The sequence below is a fragment of the Heterocephalus glaber genome, unplaced genomic scaffold (assembly GCF_053883595.1).
Source record: "Heterocephalus glaber isolate CG9 unplaced genomic scaffold, H.glaber_assembly_v1.0 deba00001472, whole genome shotgun sequence".
NCBI lineage: Eukaryota > Metazoa > Chordata > Mammalia > Rodentia > Bathyergidae > Heterocephalus > Heterocephalus glaber.
The window spans coordinates 6884501-6904989 of record NW_028258315.1 but is presented as its reverse complement, the minus strand read 5'-3'; positions in this window follow the sequence as shown (position 1 = coordinate 6904989).

The following is a 20489-nucleotide window of genomic DNA, read 5'->3' as shown; positions in this document are numbered from 1 at the left end:
CCCTGGGACCTCTGGTGGAGAAACCAGCTCAGCTCACAAGCTGGGTCACATGAAAAGCAGTTGGGGGAAATGGAAGAAAACCCCAAGACACCAGCCTGCATGGGGAATCCAACCAGGAATAGACTCTGACAGCACCAGGCTTAGGGAGCAAAAACCTGCAGAGAGAAGTGTTGGCTATCAGCAGAAAAGGGGAGACAGGTGTGGGCCCCAACCGGGAACCCTTCCAAAGCCACCAGTCTGTCAGGCTGAGAGGGGAACTGGAGCAACAGGCAGTCAGTACCCGATTAATGAATAAGCTGCTGGCTGGCTCAGGTAAGCGTGCACCTGTGATTTACCTGATCCCTACCAGGCTGCACCCTGGCACCTCCACGTACTCCACAAACTGCCACAGCAAGCCTGGGCTGGGCAAAGCAGCCCTGGGGGAAGGGACTTCCAGGAGAAAGGTTCAAAAAAAAATTTTTTTTTTGGTATTGGGGATCAAACTCGGGTCTTTGTGCTCAAAAAAATTTTTGACTTTTAGGGAAGTGGTTGTTCTTGCCCATGTGCAATAATGGCTGTGAAAACAAAAATTAAAGTGGATTTATCAACCTGGGAGCTCCAGAAACTATTAGAGGCAAAGGCGGACATAAGTTCGTTGTCTATTGTTGTAGACTTAAGATTATCTTTCAGCATTTTCAACCTTTTTTTGTATATTAGGTTTTGCATTTTGTTCACATAATTTTTCAAACTTTTAAAGTATAACCTGCATTCCAGAAAAATGCCCAATCCAAAATGTATAGTTTGATAAAGGTTTGCAAATTGAAAACACTCAGGCAAGCAGCATGTAAGTAAGAAACAAAACCCAGGAAGGAGCCCACCTCCTGGCCCGCCTCCAACATCGGTCCTCATCCCTCAGCGTAGTTCAGTTTGCCTATAGTTCCCTCCCTTTAAAAAAAGATATGTTTTTTTGCAGTGCTGAGAATCGCGCCCAGGGCCTGGCACATGTTAGGCAACTGCTCTACTACTGAGCTACACCTTTGATTGTGGTATCATATGCACAACATATAATTTACCATTTTACCTAATTTTAAGTGTGCAGTTTAGTGGCATAAGTACATTTGGATAATTGTGTGACCATTACCACCTCCCATCTCCAAGCACTTTTTAATCTTCCAAAACCCACCCTGTACTGGTTAAATGCTATCTCCCATTCCCCCAGCTCCCAGCCCTCGGCGATCACTCTACTTTCTGTCTCCGTAAGTTTGGCTGCTCTAAGGACTTCAGAGAAGCAGAATCATACTGTATTTATCCTTCTGTCACTGGCTTATACCATCTAGCATAATGGCCTCAAGTTTCTTCCCTTCCAGGGATGAAAATGGACCACAGTTTGTCCATCTATTCATGTACTGATAAACCTCAAGTAGCTTCTGTCTTTGGTTATTGTGAATAATGCTGCTGTGATGAACAAGGGTGTGTAAGTATCTGTTAGTAACCCTGATTCCTGTTGCATGTATATCTGGGAATGGAATGAATTGCTAGATCATGTGACAGTTTTGTTTTTAAGTTTTTGAAAAACTGCCATGCTGGTTTTTCAAAACTAGTTTTGCTTATTTTTAAGCTTTATATTCATGGAATCATTCAGTATGTATTATTGTGTCTGACTTTTTTGCTTTCAACTTCCCTTCAACTCAACTTTCTTTCAACTTGACTTTATGAAATTCAATTTTTGTATAAGTGCGCCCGTGTGTGTGTGTGTGTGTGTGTGTGTGTGTGTGTGTGTGTGAGATGTGTGTGGTGTGTGTGGTTCTGGAGACAGTTCCCGGGGCTTCACACATGCTAAGCAAGCTCTCTACCACTGAGCTACTCTCCCATCCCTTTAATGAAAATTTTAACATGCATCTAGAGTTGTAAGACATTACAATTCACTGGAATTTTCGTGTGTTTCATAATCTTTCTTACTGAGTTATATGTTTTAATAGGGTAGATCCTTAGATGAGCAGCATTTTGTAAGATTATTGAGTAGAGTAGTGCATTCTTCCTTACAGCTCAACAGAAACCTTTGCTGAGAAGCTTTGTTGACATTGGCCCAGGGTGGGGGCTGTCGACCACTATCCTGCTTCTGTGCTTAGTGAACTTCACACTGTCGTGACAGTGTCTGAGGTTCACACTGTCGTGACAGTGTCTGAGGTTCACACTGTAGTGACAGGTATCTAAGCAAAGATCACCGCACAGACTCAGAGTTGGGCCTGATCTATGGCATCTTTTCCAGTTTTAAGACTCCTATAATTTCACAAGAGCACTTTGATCAGCCATTCAGTTATATTGCTGATAAGAACTCTACCTGATGATAACCCTGAGTTTCCACACCTCCTCTAAACTGGCATTCCTAGTGAACCCCTACATCCACAATCACTCAAATGAAAAATCTCAAATGCGGTTAGAATCAGTCAGTCAGGGAACCCTTAAGCCCCTATGGATAATACTGAATACTTTTAAAAAACAAAACAAAATACCATGTCTGCAGGTTGCTGAGAAAGAAACACATTGTGTAAGTCAGATGACCTAGTTTAGGCATGAGTTAACCTCCAGTTCTCACAGGTCTTGCGGAAGTGTTCCAGGGAGTCACAGCTCTGCTCAGGGGAGTGGGAAGCGTCCCTAACTTGGGCTGTTGCAGGTGCTGACCAGTGGAAGGAGTGTCTAGGAACAGAAAGGAAGGCCTGGTTGCCTCACTGTCTCTCTGGATGCCACCAGCCTGTGAGGTTGCAGAGAAGGCAGATCCCTCTCCATGCTCTCTGGAGTCTTGGGACAGAGTATGGAATAGGGAGAGCAATGCATGATTTATTTAGGGGGAGACTGGAGTCCTGCACTGGAGTCTCTCCTCTGATTCTTACCAGAAATGTGATTCTGAGCACACTACACCACCGAGCCTGTTGGCCCATTGGTGGCAACACTATAATCTATAAAGATCTTCAATTATATTTTGTCTGCTGTCTTTTTTATGTATCCATGCCTGGGAGCTGCCCCTGTCACTGGGAGGTTTCTGGTGCAGGACTGGAAGCAGACTTCGCCCAAATCCAAACCTGCTCTTGTGGATTTTGTTTTAAAAGCTTAAAGTCACTTGGGAGACCGTGATGTATTCCTCCCAAGGATAGGGTGTGTGTTTGGGGGAGGCAGATGAGGCTGGTACTTTGGTTTGGTTTGGTTTCCGGTGAGGGCAGTGTGCTGCCCAGCAGAGGTTGAGATTCCTTTCCTGCGGTGAGGAGAGAGTGGGTAGTTGCTGAATCTAACAGCTGTCTGTTGTCATAATCTGAGGGGAAAGTTTCATCTGGGTCACGGATTTAGGAGTTCAGTTCATGGTTATTTGGCCCTATTGCCTTCGGGGCTGTAATGAGTGAGCACATCATGGCAGGGAGTTTGTGGTGGAGGAAGCTGCTGACCTTTCAGTGACTGGGAAGCAAAAGAGAGACAGGAAGGCGCCAGGGTCCCGATACCCCATTCAATGTGTGCCCACAGTGATCTAAATTCTTCCCACTGGGCCCTACCTCCTAAAGGTTCTGTGCCCCCTCCATGTGCCACAGGTTGGGGACCAAGCTGGGGATACTTATCCAAACGATAATAGTTGGGCATTCTAAAGGGAGCCCAGGAATCCCAGAAGGTGGCCAGACCTCAGAAGAGAATGTTTACTTGGTGGCTTCTGTGAGTGGCATTCGGACCTCCTTAAGGTAGCTGCATATCAGAGATGATCGGATCAGCAGGCCAGAAAACCAGAGGCCACCGTGAATGCGTGAATGTTCTCCTTTGCTTATGACTCTGGGACTTTGCAAACACTGCAGGGGCTGAGGTGAGACGTGATAATGGCAAAAAGGGCTGAGTTGCATTTCTGAGGGCGCCAGTGGCATTTGGGACAACTTACACCATGAGTTTCTGAGGCAAAACCCCTGGGGGCTGCATATAAAACAGAGATCTTTGTGTGCAGTTGTCAGGACTGTTGTGGACATGCAGGTCACGTTTGTAAAAAGCGCAGAGCAGTTGTGATGCACCCAGAGTGACTGGGGCCCAGCGCTCCTGGTTCCAGAGGTAGGGAGGAAACAGTGTGCCGAGGCTGGCTTCCCCAGGCTCCCTCGTGGGCTGCTGGGGCTGTGGTATCCATCAGCGCCAGAGCAGGATGTTGACGGTTGGGGCTGCTTCCTTTGTGGGATGGGCAGGGCGTTGCCTCTAAATGCTGACATACAGTTTTGCTTAGTTTATCAAAGGGGAGAAAGAGTCTCAAATGCTCTCCAAGGAGAGCTTTGAAAATATTCTGACAGGATTCTGGGTCCTCACTCTGTTATGCTTCAGCTGTCAGCATAGAGGGTTAGAAAAACAGTTTCTTTGCTCTTGCAGGGAATGTGAGTTATCTGACCAGGGAGGCCCTTACCCTGCCACCAGTTCCTTGCTGGCCAATGGAAACCTAAGGTCACCACAGTGGGTGCCACATGCATTATTTCAATTTTTTTAGTAGCCACATGATAAAAAGCAAAACAAAGAAAGAGGTGAAATGAATTCTTGTAATATTCCATTTTACCTAATATATTAAAATGAGTATCATTGCAACATGTAATTATATAAAGTGTAAGACATATAAAATATCCATGAGGTAGTTCACTTGCTTTTTGATTCTTTTTCTTTTAAATGTTTGACATGCAGGGCACATTGTGTACTTAGAGAACAGTTCAATGGGACAGCCACATGCTCAGTGGCCACCCACGGGTTCTGGATTGGACAGTGCAGTTCTGTACAGTCTCTCATGCCCAGGAGACATGTGGCTTGTCTGCTGGGACTTTTAATTGTCATAACTGGAGGAGGTCCACCTACAGTAGAGGCTGCAGATGTTACCCAGAGCCCTACAATGCACAGGACAGGTTCTACCACAAAGAATCATCAATCCCGAGACTGATGGGGACAAGTTTGAGAAACTCTGGCTTAGACCAAGCTCTGCCTGACGCCTTGGTTTGGGTAAGTGTTCTCAAAAGGGTCACGTGGAAAGGCCTGGCCCCCAGTGGCTGGTGCTACTGGGGGGTGGCAGAACCTTTAAAAGGCAAGACCTAGCTGTTGTGAGTGGGGTAGAACTCACTACGGGGACTGTAGGGCGCCAGTCCCCTCCTTTGCTTCCTGGCCACCTTGGGGTGAACAGCTTGGTCCACCACACGCTCTTGGCCATCATGTGACACTTCATTATAGGCCCAGAGCAGTGGAGTCAGCCAATCATAGCCCAAAGCATCCAAAACTGTGAGCCAAAATAACCCAGTATCTTGGGTGTTTGTTACAGTGACAGCTGACTATCCCGCCTGCCCTTCTCTTTTTCGCTCCTCCCCCCTTTCCTCCTTCCTTCCTTCTCATGCCTCGCCCCTCTTCCTGTCCTTCTCCCTCTCTACCTTTTACAGTAGTGGAAATGGGTCACCATGAGCCAGTTGGAGCAGGGCAGGTGTGGGCACCCAGGTCCCCGAGCGGAGCCCCAGGGCATCCTCACTGTTGTCCCCACCTCCTCTTGCCACGGGGAGGTGTTCCCATCCTTTGTCCAGCACAACTCAGTAGAGGAATATAAATGGAGGACACAGGCCACAAGCATGAAACCATGCCCCTCAATGAAGTTACATGGCACAAAATTTCCTTTTGTGTTTCATGAAAATTTAGGGAAAATTCATGCACTTGTCAGAACCTGAAGTCTGGTCCAAGAGACAAAGGAAATGCTGAACTCAGCAAGCCTGATGCAGCTGACACTCAGCCAGCTCTGGGCGAGGCCTTCAAAGCATGAATGTCAGAGGGGAGCATCTTGCAATGAGCTCAGGTTTCTTATTCAGCGAAAGAGGACCTGGGACAGTTTTCTCAAAGTCCTGTTGAACGATGATTCTCATCAGTCAATGAAAAGTGCTTTGCGGTAAGTAGAAGCCATGGCTTTAAAATACACAAACCAGCCGTTTGTCTTGGTCTCCATATCCCCAGTAGATGTGGAACTTGAAGTTTTTACAGAATTGACAGGGGTATGAGTGACTGAATGAATTGCACAGAACATTTTAAGTTCTAAACTAGCCTTTGTTCTTGGTTTCATTGTTTTGATGTACAACTGGGGATTAAGCCTGGCAATGACAAAGACATCCCTAGCCCTTTTTAAAGTTTTACTTTGACTCATGGTCTTGTTGAGTCGCTAAGTTGCCCAGGCTGGCCTTGAACTTTTGATCCTCTGGCCTGTGCCTCCTCAGTAGCTGGGATGACAGACATGCACCACCATGCATTTTATTGTTGAATCGCCCAGTCATTTCATAGTTGCCCTTTACTAGTCCTTGCCCTCCTTGGTTGGTGTCCGTACTTCTCTTCTTCGTGATTCACATTCTATATTTCTGCATTTATTCCTGGAACCACTTTGGGAATATTGTGCCATCTTAGTTCTTTGGAAGCCCAAGACTGGGGACTGCTTTGGAAAACCTTCCTTTCCCTGTGTCCCATGCTCCTGGGGAATTTTAGACCTCACTTCCTGGACTTGTGAACTCTGGGACCTCTTGGAGCCTGGTCCTGCTCCACAGGGAGAAGGAGCCCGTTTTGCGCGTTTCTGACCAAGAGCCCTTGGCCCACGCTGAGGCCAACCCTACACCCCTGGATGTCCTTGTTGGAAACCCTTGATTGATGTGGTTTGTGATTCATTTGGAGACTATAGCTTGTTTTTTTTATTTTTGGTACCAGGATCGAACTTGGGACCTTGCACTTTCGAGGCAGACAGAGGAGCCACTGAGCTAAATCCCCAGCCCTGTAGCTTGTTTTTGTCCACTTAATGAGTTTACAGGCTTGTTAACCCAGGGGATGAGTAAGCAGAGATAAACTGGCTCCGTTTGTTTGGTCACTGGCATGTGGTAAGGGCAGAGTTGGAAAGGAGGTGGAAGCAGTGGGGCAATGAGACTGAAGGAAAGGCCCGGTGGCTCTCCTGCCTGGCTCGGACCCCAGCCCTTTCTGGGTAATTATGGGCTGACAGCCAGAGCTCTGGCCCTTGAAGATGCACAGATGTCATGGGATGCGTTGCACTTGGGAATTCCCAGCACTTTGACTCCAAGGACCCGAGTTTTCTCACACTGTCAGCAGAGTTCTCTTACTTCCATGAACATCAGCTCCACTGAGCTCCCAACATCAGACTCGGCCTTTGGAAGTAGAAAATATGGTACCTTACAGCCAAGAACTAGCGAAAGGCCCTGGAGAAGAGGACGAGTGCCCTGTATCTTCCTGGGGTCTGGGTTGATCTCCCCAGTGTCCTCTAGCTTTGAGCACAAATCCTTGATCATGCTTGGGGCTTGAGGTGAGGCCACAGGACAGCAGAGCCCCTGGGTCCCCAGACAGCTGCCCAGGTGCTCCTGGAGTTGTGTGTCCTCAGAGAGGGCGGGGCCTAGCGTGAGACTGTTCTGTTCACTCAGCAACTGCGGACTCAGCCCTTTGTGGCTGCAAAGAGCTCCTCTCCCCGGGGAAGTAAGGGATGGCTTTTTACAACTTTCCTCTATTCTGCACACAATGTTCTTCTTAAGTCAGATGAAGCTCTGAAGATCTGTTCTAAGGCCCTGCAGATCTCTCCAGTTCATTCCTGGGAGCTCTGCTTAGTCCTCCAGTCTCCTGGCTCTGCTGGGACCCCGGCCCTCTGCACGGTGGGTGCAGCCAGTTAGGCCGGGCATAGCAGGGTTGAGACGTCGGGAGCAGATGAGGCCTCCCCGCTGCTGTGCAGCTGTTTGCTGACTGCCTCCTGTGCAGGCCACTCCCGAAGCTGGACCTGGGTGCCTGCTGCTGCGAAACTGGCCTATGCGGCAGACAGATGCCAGGACCATGCCACCCTGTGAGGCAAGCAGTGTGAGTGATAGTGGAGAGTCCCCTGTGCGTCCAGATCCCTATTTTGTAGTCATATTTGCTGAGCCAGCGCATGGCATTCGCTGACTCTTAATGAAACAGTTCTGGAACTGGAATGAGCACTGTGGATGCTTTCATGAAACAAGTTCAGAACACAGCTGACCTGGGTTCCCAGTGGGTGTAGGGTGGCCCTGTACTCCTGGAAGGGATGCCTGCGCCGTTAACTTCAACAGCGTATCACATCTCCCTCTTTCTGCTGCCTCTGCTGCTGTTGTTTTGAATCTAAGAGACAATGCCGTGTGTTGGTGGGGAGTGCATGCCTGGGAGTGTCATTTTTAGCGAGCATAAACAAAACCTGATGGTCTAGCCGCATTTATTTTTTCTGGACTTCTTTGTATTGTGGCTTTAAAGAGCTGGGAGTGCGGAAACCCTTGGGAATACAGGCCGGGTGTTTAACAGCACACAATGGATCTTAAAACCATCCCTTTCCCCGCTTGCCTGTGTTTTAGGACTGCGAAGCCAGCAGAGCTGTAAAACCGGTTCTGTGCAGTCTCTGCCCGCCGCCAGCTCCCCTCCCGAATCCTGGCGCTGGCTGCTGAGGTCCCTGCAGGACATCACGGCTCACTCTTGCATGCCTCACAGCATCTCCGGAAAAGAAAACACCCTGGGCCTCGGCAGCCACGCTGGCCCCTCTCTCCTTCTCTGGCAGTTTCCAACTTCAGCGTTGGATGGCTCCCTCCTCCTCCGCCTCCTCCTCCTCCTCCTCCTCCTCCTCCCTGCATCCCTCCTGGGCTGGCATGGGCAGCAGCGGGGACTGGGCGACGATAGGGAGGCTGAGTGGCTGGGTCTCCTTGGGCACAAATCTCTCTTCCACATCAGAATGAATTCCGGCCCTGCTGGGGGTGGCGCAGGGCAGGTGCTAATGAGCCTGGGGGGCCCAGGACAAGCGGGCTCCCCTTGTGGGCCTCCCTGCCAGCCCCGGGAAGGCCTCCTCCTTTTCCCTCACTCGGTCCAAGAACTCACCCAGAGGCCGGCCTCTCTCTCCTCTCTCTCTTTCCTCTCTCCTCTCTCTCCTTCTCTCTCTCCTTCTCTCTCTCTCTCTCTCCTTCTCTCTCTCCTTCTCTCTCTCTCTCTCTCCTTCTCTCTCTCTCTCTCCTTCTCTCTCTCTCTCTCTCTCTCTCTCTCTCGTCAGCTTCTGCCTACACTGAGAAGGGAGCCTGTTTGCCTTTCTCTTTCAACACTCGCACATCCATCACAAACCCAGGAGAGTTCAGAGGACCAGGCAACTGCCCCCGATGAGGACATGTAAGAAAGGGGCGATTATGACTCCAGGGTCCCCAGAGGGGTACAAGTTGAAAATATAATCAGATGCAATGAGCTCTAGATAGATTTGTACGTGACTACTTTCTAAAGATGTTCAGAGGGATCCAGGACTCAGGCTGTGTGCACAGGGACATTGGGATGAAGCCCTGAGGGTCCCATGCTCCGAGGTCACAGTCCCGGGGGAGGCAGCCATCTGCCCCTGTGCTGGAGGCCGAGACCTTCATCTGGGATGAAGAAGCCTTCGTGCTCACCCTGACTGCAGACCTTTTTTAGCAAGGTCTGAACACACAGGAGCATCAATCGGACTCTGGACTTCTTAAACTGCAGTAGACACAGACACGTTCACTGAACAAAGGCTCCAGAGCCATGAAGGGCGGAGCTTGGATGGGATAGGGATCAACAGGGTGGAGATTCCTGAGGGAAAAACATCCCCTACTCCTCCATTGCTCCATTTCCCTGCCTTCTGGCAACTGCTCAAATCTCTTCACTCCAGGTGGAGCTTTCCCACTTCCCACCCCAGTCAGCCTCAGGCCACATGGCTCTCCTCTCCAGCCCGTGGATGCTTTCTTCACCTTCCTTTTCCATAGCTCTATTTAGCCTCTCTTGGTTTCCTCACAAGTCCTTTCCCCATGGCCAGGGAGGGCTGCTATGGAGCCAAGGGACATCCTCCTGGCCATGTGTGAAGAGCAATGGCATTTTATGTCGGAATCCTCCCACCTGTAAGTATTCCAGGAACTGATTTACATCAAAGAACCATCTTTCCCCATGTGACTTAGAAAAGACCCTCTGTCACAGGTTGAATTATGTCCCCTGAAATGGTTAAGTTGAAGGCCTAATCCCAGTACCTCAGAACATGACTGGATTTGAAGTTAGGGCCTATACGGAAGTGATTGAGTTAAAATAAGGGCATTGGGGTGAACCTTAATCCAATATGACTGATGTCCTTAGAAAACAAGGAGCTCAGGACACAGATTCAGACAGAGGGAAGAAAGTGGCTGTCTATAGACCTCAAGAGAGAGCCCTCAGGAGAAAGGCCTCAGGCCTGCCCAGGCCTCGTTCTTACACCTCAGCCTCCAGAGCTGTAAGGAAAGACATGACTCATCTGTGGCATTTGTTAGCCAGAGCAGACTAATAGTAACATCCACTCTCAAATGCCATCCACGTCTTGTTGTGATTCCCATAGGATTCCGGGATGACCCTTGTTTGCTTGTGACAAGCAGGCACAGATATCCAAATCACTGTTACATGTTTCCTCAGTGATTAGCCAACTGTTTGGCCTCCAAAGCAGCTGGGCACGGAGATGGACGTTTTTTGCTTAGCTGGCTGACAGACCCCCCCGCCGCCCCCCGCCATTACAAACATCTCACAGGTAACCCCACCTGTGACTTGTGACCTCCCTACTCCCAGGGGGGAGTGCAGACCAGAGCACCTGCCAGAATGCTGTCTTCTGTGAATCTGGGTGCTCTGCCATAGCCTGAGGAAAAGCTGTTTCCTCACCTCCTCCTTTTTGTCATCGACAGTTTGGGGCTGTGACTTGCATGGGACGAGGAGCCCACCTGGACCTGTTTTTCCACCCAGGTACTGAGCCTACTTCAGCCACTGGTGCCCCTTTCTGCCTGGTGACCACAGATCCCACAGGAGACGGTCCATCATCTGATCCCTGTGCCTGACACTTGTCCATGGCAGCATAGTGAGGATGTGAATTGGACTCTGTTTGAGTGAGCATTTGGCTTTGTTTTGTGGCTGCTTCTGTTTAAACTTCTTAATCTACTTGTTAACCCGCTTCCAAGACCCCCTTAGACAATGTTTCCCCCTCTGACACGTTGGTTAATTGCCTCCAATGATAGCAGGGTTTCACTGAGGACAACTTAGGATTCCAGTGGCCCTAATGGGATACCTGGAGTCCATCCACAGGGTCCTTCATAGCTGGGAATCTAAGACCTCGCCAACGGCCAGCTGATTTGGCTTGGTACAAGGGGGATGAAAAATGGGAAAATGTTTCTGGTCTGTCTCAAAGCCTGCAGTCCTTTAAGAACTGCCTCTTGCTATCAGCCTCTCCTCTACTTCCTCTTTCACTTTCAACAAAACCTTAAAACCCTCTCCTCCCCCAGAAGCCTCCTTGGGCTGAACTCTGGTGCCTCGCCATCCTTTACTCCTCCATGGTCGGTAGAGTTCCCCTTTCTCCTTCACCCCTTCCTCTGCCTCTCACCTTCCCTGCCTCCCTTAGCCTTCCTGGCTCCCTCTCCCAGATCCTACTCTGTGTGTTGGTGGGACAAAAGGCCGTGACCTGCATGCCCACCTGAACAAGAACTCACCTAGATCTTCGTGCAATTGTTAAAGATTTTCCTCCGGACTGTAAGAATGGGGATCGATTCAGTCTGGTCCTCTGGGCATGTTCTCTTGGATTCTCTGATTTATATCAACTTTTTCAGCTCTCAGGGGCACCAGGCATACCATTTTATTATAGCATGGCAATTAAAGGTAGGAAAAGGGGACCACAGAGAGAGGGGAGTGAGGGGAAGACAAAAGAGAATAGAGAGAAGGTGGTAGGTATGGAAATGTCACAGCAAAACCCATTAATTTGTACAATTAATATGTTTTAATTATTTTTTAAATGGAAATTAAATTGCATTGAGGTTTGGAGGTATCATTCAAACCATAGAGGTGACTAATTTTGTTAATGACTCATGACTGGAAATTAGATATGATCTAAAAACATACTGTAAACAGGTAGAGTGCTCCTCTCTCTGGAGATGTACATTAGCACAACAACATGAATACAGCATTGCAGAAAAGGCCAAATCAACAAACACTGTGCAAATTGATGGCTTGTAAAACATAACTAAGTACAGGAAAGCAAACCAGGACAATTTGCTCCCTCCAGAGCTCCTTGTAATTAGAGACACTTGCAGATTTGTAAATAAAAAGAACTCTGAACTTACAATGCCTGGCCTTAAAACACAAATGAGAAGAGTCCAAAAGTCCATCTCTGTAATGACTGTCAGAGAGACCCTGCTCTTGTGTCCACACTAATGTGGAAGGGGAGAAAATCATCTCCATCCATGAGCATCCTACTCCCTTCCCCCCGGCCCAAGGCAGCACATCCTGCCATTATCACTTCTTACCTATGGCTATTGTCCCTAGTAGTGCACAAGCCATCCTGGTGGTGGGACTTGATTATTACTCACATGGCTCTCTTTACTGGAACCTGTTTTTGTCTCCCTAGGAGTCTTTGCTTCCCAGACTCTTTCTCCTTAGTTCCACTACCCAGTAATCCTTACGGAAAAACAGTGGTTTCCAATGGCCTATCTGTATTCTTTGTGTCCTTGGAGACCTGGCTCCCTGCCTTGTGTCTTTGCCCTTTTGTGGCTCTTTTTGGCCATCCAAATGTTCTTGCTCATGTCAAAAATCTTTGATCCCCCTTTAAGCACTCAAGTGTGATCTATGTTAACAATAATGCCTCTCTGAGCTGCTAACTCTGCTGACACAGGCCATATCTGGGAGGCTGAATCTCTCAAAAAAGAAATAGAACCTCTCATGCCCCTCCCAACATTACCAGATGTTATGGCTTAGATCTAGATGCCCCAAAGGCCTCCTGTGTTCATAGGCAGGAAGGTGATTGATTGAATATAGGCGACTTGCTGTTAGGAGGTCAGGTCTGGTGGGAAGAGGCAGTCACTGGAGTGTGACTCGGAAGGGTTTATCTGCCTCGGCTCCTCGCTTCTCTGCTTCTGGATCACATAACTTGACGTGAACAGCTGTACTCTGCTCTGCCTCTCTGCTATGCTGTTCTGCCTTGGACCTGGCTGACTGTGTACTAAACCATGTGCCCAAATAAACTCCGCCTTTAAGTTGTGGGTGTTGCTTGTTGTTTTTGTTTTTTTGTTACCGGGGATCGGGGATTGAACTCGGGACCTTGTGCTTGCGAGGCACGCGATGGAACCCCTGAGCTAAATCCCCGGCCCTAAGGGTGTTGGGTATTTTGTCTCAGCAGTGGGAAAAGTGACTAAGACCCCATCATATCCTCTAAAGCAAGAATCCTCCCAAACGTTCAAACTATAATTCCAGGTCTCCTTGACCAGGTACGCTTCACTCTCACATCTTGTTCCTGTGATGTTTCCATCCTCGGGGCAGAGAAGCCAAGTGGAGCCCAGCTAGTCCGAGGCTTGTGATCAATAAACAAAATAGTCAATCCTCCATTTCTTCCACCTCCTAAGGTCCCTGGTGCGGTTCTGGCCTCGCTCTACCCGACACTATGCAGCTTGCCGTCATCACATTGTGTTGTGCTTTTGTTTCTGAGTATCCTTTTCACCCTCTTCTCACAACAGCTTTTGCTTTCACATGGAAAGGCAACAATACACATGGTCCAACATAGCTCAGGGGTTTACTGAGGTCCCGTCTCATCTCTCTGGGTCCCAAAATGCAGACCTGGGACATTTTATCATCACCTGCAGCTCTGTCCTTATCCAGCATATGGCTGACACTTTTCTCTGCACACCTGAATAGGCAGCTTATTTATTACCATCCATTGCTCACTCCCTCCGTCACGCACAAGGGACGTAAGGTCTCTAAAAGCAAAATGTAATGATGCAGCCCTCAAGTGTGCTAGCTCCTCCAAAAGGAAGAGTTTTTCCCTAGAGAATTAACACCTTTAACTCATGAAAGAATTGACATCATTAGTTTTCCTCTTCCTGAGACCAAAAGAGACTTTAGTGTTTTAAGGATTAGTTGGCTATTGCCGAGATTGGATCCCGAGCCTCTTCCCTGTAGTTTCTCTCTTATACTCGTTGGCCAGGAGAACATCTCCAAATTTCCAAGTTGGGACTCCCATTCCATCTTTGAGTTTCAAAGTCTCACACCTTCTCTACCCTTTTCTCCTACCCTTGGAGTATCTATTCAGACTCATTATCCATTTTCTTCTTTATAAACAGAAGGGAAAAACATTTCAGGGGCTCTTGCCCCAAAATATAAGGGAAGCCAAAGGCCGTTTTGAAGTACCTTAGATCTAGCATCTCAAGCATTTCGCTCTTGCTCACACACTGCTGCCCAATCAGCCCACAGCCCTGCTAACTTGGCCGTGAGCCATTCACTCCAGTTCCACATATTCCATGCAGTTCGGAGCCTTCTACTCACTGACAGCATCTAACATTCATGCACGTTCATACTTGTCTCCTACAAAACTCTACTACTACTGCCCCTTGAATTGCTATCCTCTGCTCTCAAAACCTTAGTCCAGCTTCCTTCCTTCCTTCCTCCTCCTCTGACGGACCACCTCACAACTGCATCCTCACCATCACCACCATCATCATCATCATCATCATCACCATCATCATCACCATCATCACCATCATCATCATCATCACCATCATCATCATCACCACCATCATCATCATCATCACCATCATCATCATCATCATCCCCTAGCCCTTCCTCACCCTGACATTGCTGAAACTCCTCTTCAAGACCCTCATGTTGGATTCAGGAGATGATTTATTATTACTTTTTTTTTTTTACTTCAGCCTACAGATGGGAAATTTCAATGATCAGACTTTCTACATGCCATGGAGTTCAGATTTTAATTTGGCCCAAGTGGTTAAACATAACAATTCCCACCTGAGCTTTCATGCTGATGTAAGATAAGAGTGCTAATGTTAACACAGATAGCCAGTACACTCTTGGAGTTGTCAATAATGTTTGCGGGAATGGAAAGAGAGAGGGTTCAGCCATCAAAAGTGGAACCCTAATTGCTGATTTATGAAAGACTTTCCTACTATGCAAGAATTTAGCTATTCTCAAAATTGATATGACATCAGTAGTTGGACCCTTAAAGCTAAAGAAAGCTCCTTATCTGAAAATTATTCTAAGATAGCTACTTCCCAACTCTGCTTAAAAGGTGTAAGCACAATAACTTAACATCTAAGTCTGGAAAAACTACCTGGAAAGAAGCTGGACATTTCATGCACCCAGATAAGCTTTGGAGACCAGAAAACAGGCAGTCTGTCCAACATCCCTCACCTGAAATTCATCCAGACCTTCTGGAAGGCTACACATTGTGGCTAATGAAATCCTACAGGCCTTGGAGCACTTGATTTTGTTTGTCACCTTGACTGGATTCTTTGCACCCAGATATTTGGCTAAGCATCATGTCTGCATGCTTTTCTGGGGTCTGGCCACTGTGGTGGCTCAGATACCGGTAAGTGTTAACTCAATGGTTTGACTCTCAGGTTTCCGTATTGTTTGGCTATGAAGCCTTACTGTGAACTCTTTTTCCCCTGATGTGTTTTCTGGTGACAACCAAATAATCCAGTTTCCTGGAGATCAGCAACTCTTAACCAAGGATAATCTTACAATGCCCAGAGGCACTTGGAGATGCCACCAGCATGTAGACGTTGGAGGCCAGGGATGCTGCCACATGTCCTACAATGCACAGGATCCCCCCAGCTAAGAATGATCCTGCTCAGTGTCAGGAGTTCTAGTTTGAGAACCTCTGGTCTAGACAACAGTGTCATTTCCATGCCACTCTCCAATCTTATTTAAGAAACAAAAAAACCTCACCCAATCTGCTTAATTGATGAAGATTGATTCTTATAATCATGTCTGCCCTTGCATTTTATGAGCTTCTGTGTGGATATAGATACAGAATAATGTCTTATTTTTTTTCTGGACAAAAATAGGTCTTGACAACACCACAAAGGAAAACTCTGGGAAAATAGGTGTTTTTGAAAAAGAACAGTTCCAAGTGCTGCCAGCCTGGTGCTCCAAGTCCTGGCTCTCCTGCCAACTTGCTGGGTGCTTTGGGGGTGTCACTGTCCTCTAGGGGTGGAAGGATGGCATCTCCATAGCTCTGCAGGCTCTAACAGAGTTTATTCCAGGGCAAGTCCCTGCATGAGTCAGTTTGGAGAGTTACTAAAGCACGAGGTAGAAAGGAATAAGGAAGAAGCAACCACCAGGGCTCTGCCCTTCCACCTCAGTTGTGGGGCACATCTACCCCCAGCATGTGCTTCCATGTGACCCACTTCCCCTCTTTGCGTAAAGTGAAGAGCCAGCTTTGAGAAAGGAGGAGGTCTGGCAAGCAGGAGGCCAGCCAGGGGTGAGGCAGTGGTTATGTGAGACAGCTGGGCAGAGGGAGCGCTCAGCATCTGCTTTCAAAACAAGGCTGGGGGTGAGCTGTAGCTTGTGTGCCATTGGCCTCTATATCTGCAGGTTCTGCCTGCACAGATTCAACCAACTGCAGAGCGAACACATTCAGAAAAAGATTGCATCTCTACTGAGTATGTACAGTCTGTTCTTGTCATGCTTGTCTAAACAACACAGTATACAGCGATGTACAGAGTATTTCCAGTGTATTAAATGCCATCTAGAGAAGGTTTAATTTCTGCAGGAGGTGTGTGCAGTTTCTACACCAATACTGTGTCATTTTTATGGTGGAGATTGGAGCACCTGCAGATCTTGGTATCCTGGTGGGGATGGAGAGGGTCCTGAAACTAATTCCTCTTGAGGACGTGAGGGACTGAATTCTCAAGAAGGATCTAGCAACAGGTCTCAGATATTTTTATATCACTCTTTGAAAAGATTTATACTCTCTCCAGGATGAATTCTAACTCATTTATGATATATTTCATTAGCACAATTTCAGAACCTCAATTGTCATTAGCATGAAAGAGTTTTTTTTCTTAAATTCTCTTTTATTTTCAGAAATAGGTAGAGTAGGTGATTTTTTAAAATATATGTATGAAATCCTGGCATAGATCACATAGGTAATCTGTGCACATGGAAAGCAATTTAAATACTAAAAAAGGGCATACAGGGAAACAAATAAGTCTTCCTTCCAGCTCAGGGGTGGATCATCCTTATTTTCTTATCAAAAATGGTCTTGGGGGGATGGAAGATGTTGGAGAATGGATTAGGGGAACAAACATCAAACTGAGGAGGGGCAGCTCTGTGACAGCTTTGGAAAGAACCCAGAGTCACCAGTCAGAGGCTGGATGGGACAGCTTCCTGCAAGATAGTATTCTGTTCTAGAGAGGCATTTACAGGGCAGTATGTGAATGCACATGACTTAGGTCGTTCCCCTGCTGTTTTGATGATAAAAAAAGAGGAGGAAAAAAACCAAGGGGCAGGAAGAAGGCAAGAAGCAGAGACTTTTGGATGGACTGGTTGGAATTACACTGGGTTTCTTTTGGAGTAGTTCACCAAAGGCATGCAGGTCAATGACTTGCATCTCTCCTCCTAAGCCATCGTTTCCCTGTGTTGGCCAATATAGGGAAGGAGCCTGAGTTAGGAAAGAAAGGATGGGTTTCCATAATCTTTTGTGCATTCTCAGGACTGTACTGTCATTCTGTGTTTGAGCAAGTTCTGGCTAGAATGGGATGCATAGCCCCTTGGGTATCCAGTGCTCCCATTTATTCAGTCATGGATTTCCCATGCTCATGCTGTGTTGCTTTGAGTGTAACGGGGTTCCAAGTGCCACAGTTAAGACAAGACTGTTGCACTCCCAGAGCAGGTACACTCCCAACACAGTGACACCATTATCACTACACATAGAACCAATCAGAAAAGTGCTATTTTGGACCAATCAGAAGATGCCAATTTCAAGGGCGCACAGGTAATGGGGAAAAAAATAAGAACCAAGATCCATCATGTACAGGTACAGGCACCCAATGATAAATGCAAAAGTATTGTATACCTAAAATGTACCAATAAAAGAATTTAAGGGAAAAAAAAAGAGAAGACGCCATTTTCAATCCTTCATTTGCATGTGGGCACAACCAATCAGAGACACTGTCCCGATCCTTCATTTACATGTAAGAGGAAGCCAAACGTGGTTTTTGATAGGACAGTTTATACATGGGCTGATGCCAGGTAAGTGATAGAATAACTGTTCCAATGTCTTATTTACATAAAAGAGAGATGACCTGGGAGTTTTGGGTACAATAGACCCCCGTGCTTTAACCTTAGGGCCGCTGTGAGTCTTTTCACCAGCCTGCTCTCACCCTGCAGAGTGTTTCTTTTCTGTCTTCAGTAAATGTACACATTTGCTGTCTCTCCTGGCATCTTGTCCACGCGTTTGTTTGAGACACCAAGAACCTGGGAAGAGCCCTACAGGACTCTCCATCTCATAGCAATGGGCTGGGCCAGCAGCAAAGGGTGGACACACATAGTATGCAGATCTGCTGTGTTCACACAGTGCTCCTCTATCCGTAGGACTTCTCTTCTAAAGCATACATTCAAAAATAAAATTATTAAAATTTTCAAGACAAGGGCAGCAGAACCTTACACTAAGTACAGGGTCCTTCTGGGCCAAGGCCCTGTTCCCCTCCCAGGTTGATCCCCCGAGAGGCAGGGCCAGCTGGTCTGGATGTGAAACAGAACTACTGAAGGATCTTGAGACCAAGAGATAAGCAGGCTGAGGCTGAAGCCAGTGCCCGCAGGATGGGAGAACCATGCCCCAGAAGAACTTGGCTTCCTGATGACCGTGCTGGTCCTCAGGTTTAATCTCCTTGGAGCTTGCTGGAGTTCTTATCTTCAGAGATAAAAATACCCTTGTTTCTAAAGCAGGTTTGAGCTGAGTGTTTTGTTACCTGCAGATGAAAGCTTTCTAATATATACAGGAGGACAGTTTGTCTAAAATAAGTGAGTGCCATACTGGTATATTTCCTTTTTCCTTACCTGTCTGCACATCTTCCTGCCGTGCAGGGAAGGGGCTTAGTCTTGATAAGACTTTGAAATTTAAAACCTACAGAAGACTAAGACAATCAAGCTGGAAATCAGGCCCTGTAATCAGATTCCAGGTGGAATGCTATTTCAAAGGAATACCTACCCCAAGTCATTTTCCCTCCCTAACGATGCTAAGTTTGAGGTGGATGTTGTGGTGCATGCCTGTAACCCCAGAATTTTGAGAAGCTGAGGCAGGAGGATTCAAGTTTGAGCCTATCCTGGGCAACTTAACGACTTAACGAGACTTGTATCAAGACAAAAATGAACAGGAGACTGAGGATATAGCTCAGTGCAAAGACCCTGGGTTCAATTCTCAGTAAAACTAAAAAAAGAAAGAAAGAAAGAAAGAATGAAAGAATGAAAGAAAGAAGGAAAGAAAGAAAGAAAAGAAAGAAAGAAAAGAAAGAATGAAAAAGAGACACTGTGTTTGCATGCACTATCACTTTGGGTAAATGGATTGCCTTGTAAGAGTCACCTGTGACCTAAAAAGCGTTTATCCAATCACACCCAGGGTTAAGTTAACCCTTGCACTCCCACTGCTTCATGCATGGGTCATTTTGTTTAGAAGGTAAAAAATAATAGTAAAAATAATAACAACTGAGGATCTTTGAATGTGACCTCAGAAACCTTCAGCTAAGTAGCCAGCCAATCCTTGCAGACAGTTCTACCAACTTGCAAATATTTACTCATTTCTCCTGGGCTTGGAAAGTGTTCCCTGGGGCCAAGGTTGCTTTAATCACAGCACCAGGGCCTCTGGGAGACCTTGCTCAGATTGACCTTAGACTCAAGCCATCCCTGGGGAGCAGTCAGGGCAGTGCCCTGCTGATGGCCTCAGATGGTTCCTAAGCCATGGCTGAGGAATATTTAAGGGTAATGAATATAAGTAACTGGAAAATGGGAATACTGACAGTTTGACACCATTGTTACCAACAGTTTTAAGGGCCTGCGAATCTTAGAATCACAGAAGTTTATGGCTGGAAACGCTCCAGAGGTTTTCTAGTCCAGCTCTATCTTGGAGGTAACCAAGACACAGGTGTGACTCCTCAAGGTCATGTGGGCGATGCCAACCCAATATTAAGTGTCCTGATTCCTTACCCAGTGCCCTTTCTCCCTATTGTTCATGCTAATTTATTGCAGGCCCTATTGCTACAATCGCCTCTGATTGGTTTATGCTCACAAGACACTCTCTGGAGGATAAGATTACACTTTTTTTTCTTTCATATTATTTCCCACTCCTCCCCAAGGCCCCAGTGCTGTACCGACACAGCTGCTGAGACACTGGCTGGAGCCAAGCAGAGAGGACTTCCTACCAAGTGACTTTTGCCCAGGTCTCAGGATCTGGGGACAGAGGAGTCTTAGTTGTAATCACCCTTGGGCTAATTTGGTCAGGCTCAGAAATATGCCCCTTACTCCACATGCTGCCAGGATCACGCAATGCCAGGCCCAGAAGGAGAGACAGAGAGAGTCTGCTCCTGTGGTTTTCCAACTGCTCCCAGGAGCTCTCTGGAACTACTGGGTACCTTCTATTTGACCTCTGAGAAGGCTGAGCAGGCCCAGGCTTGGGCCCCTCCTCTGAGTCCTTTTATTGAACTGGGATGGGGGGTTGATGCTAG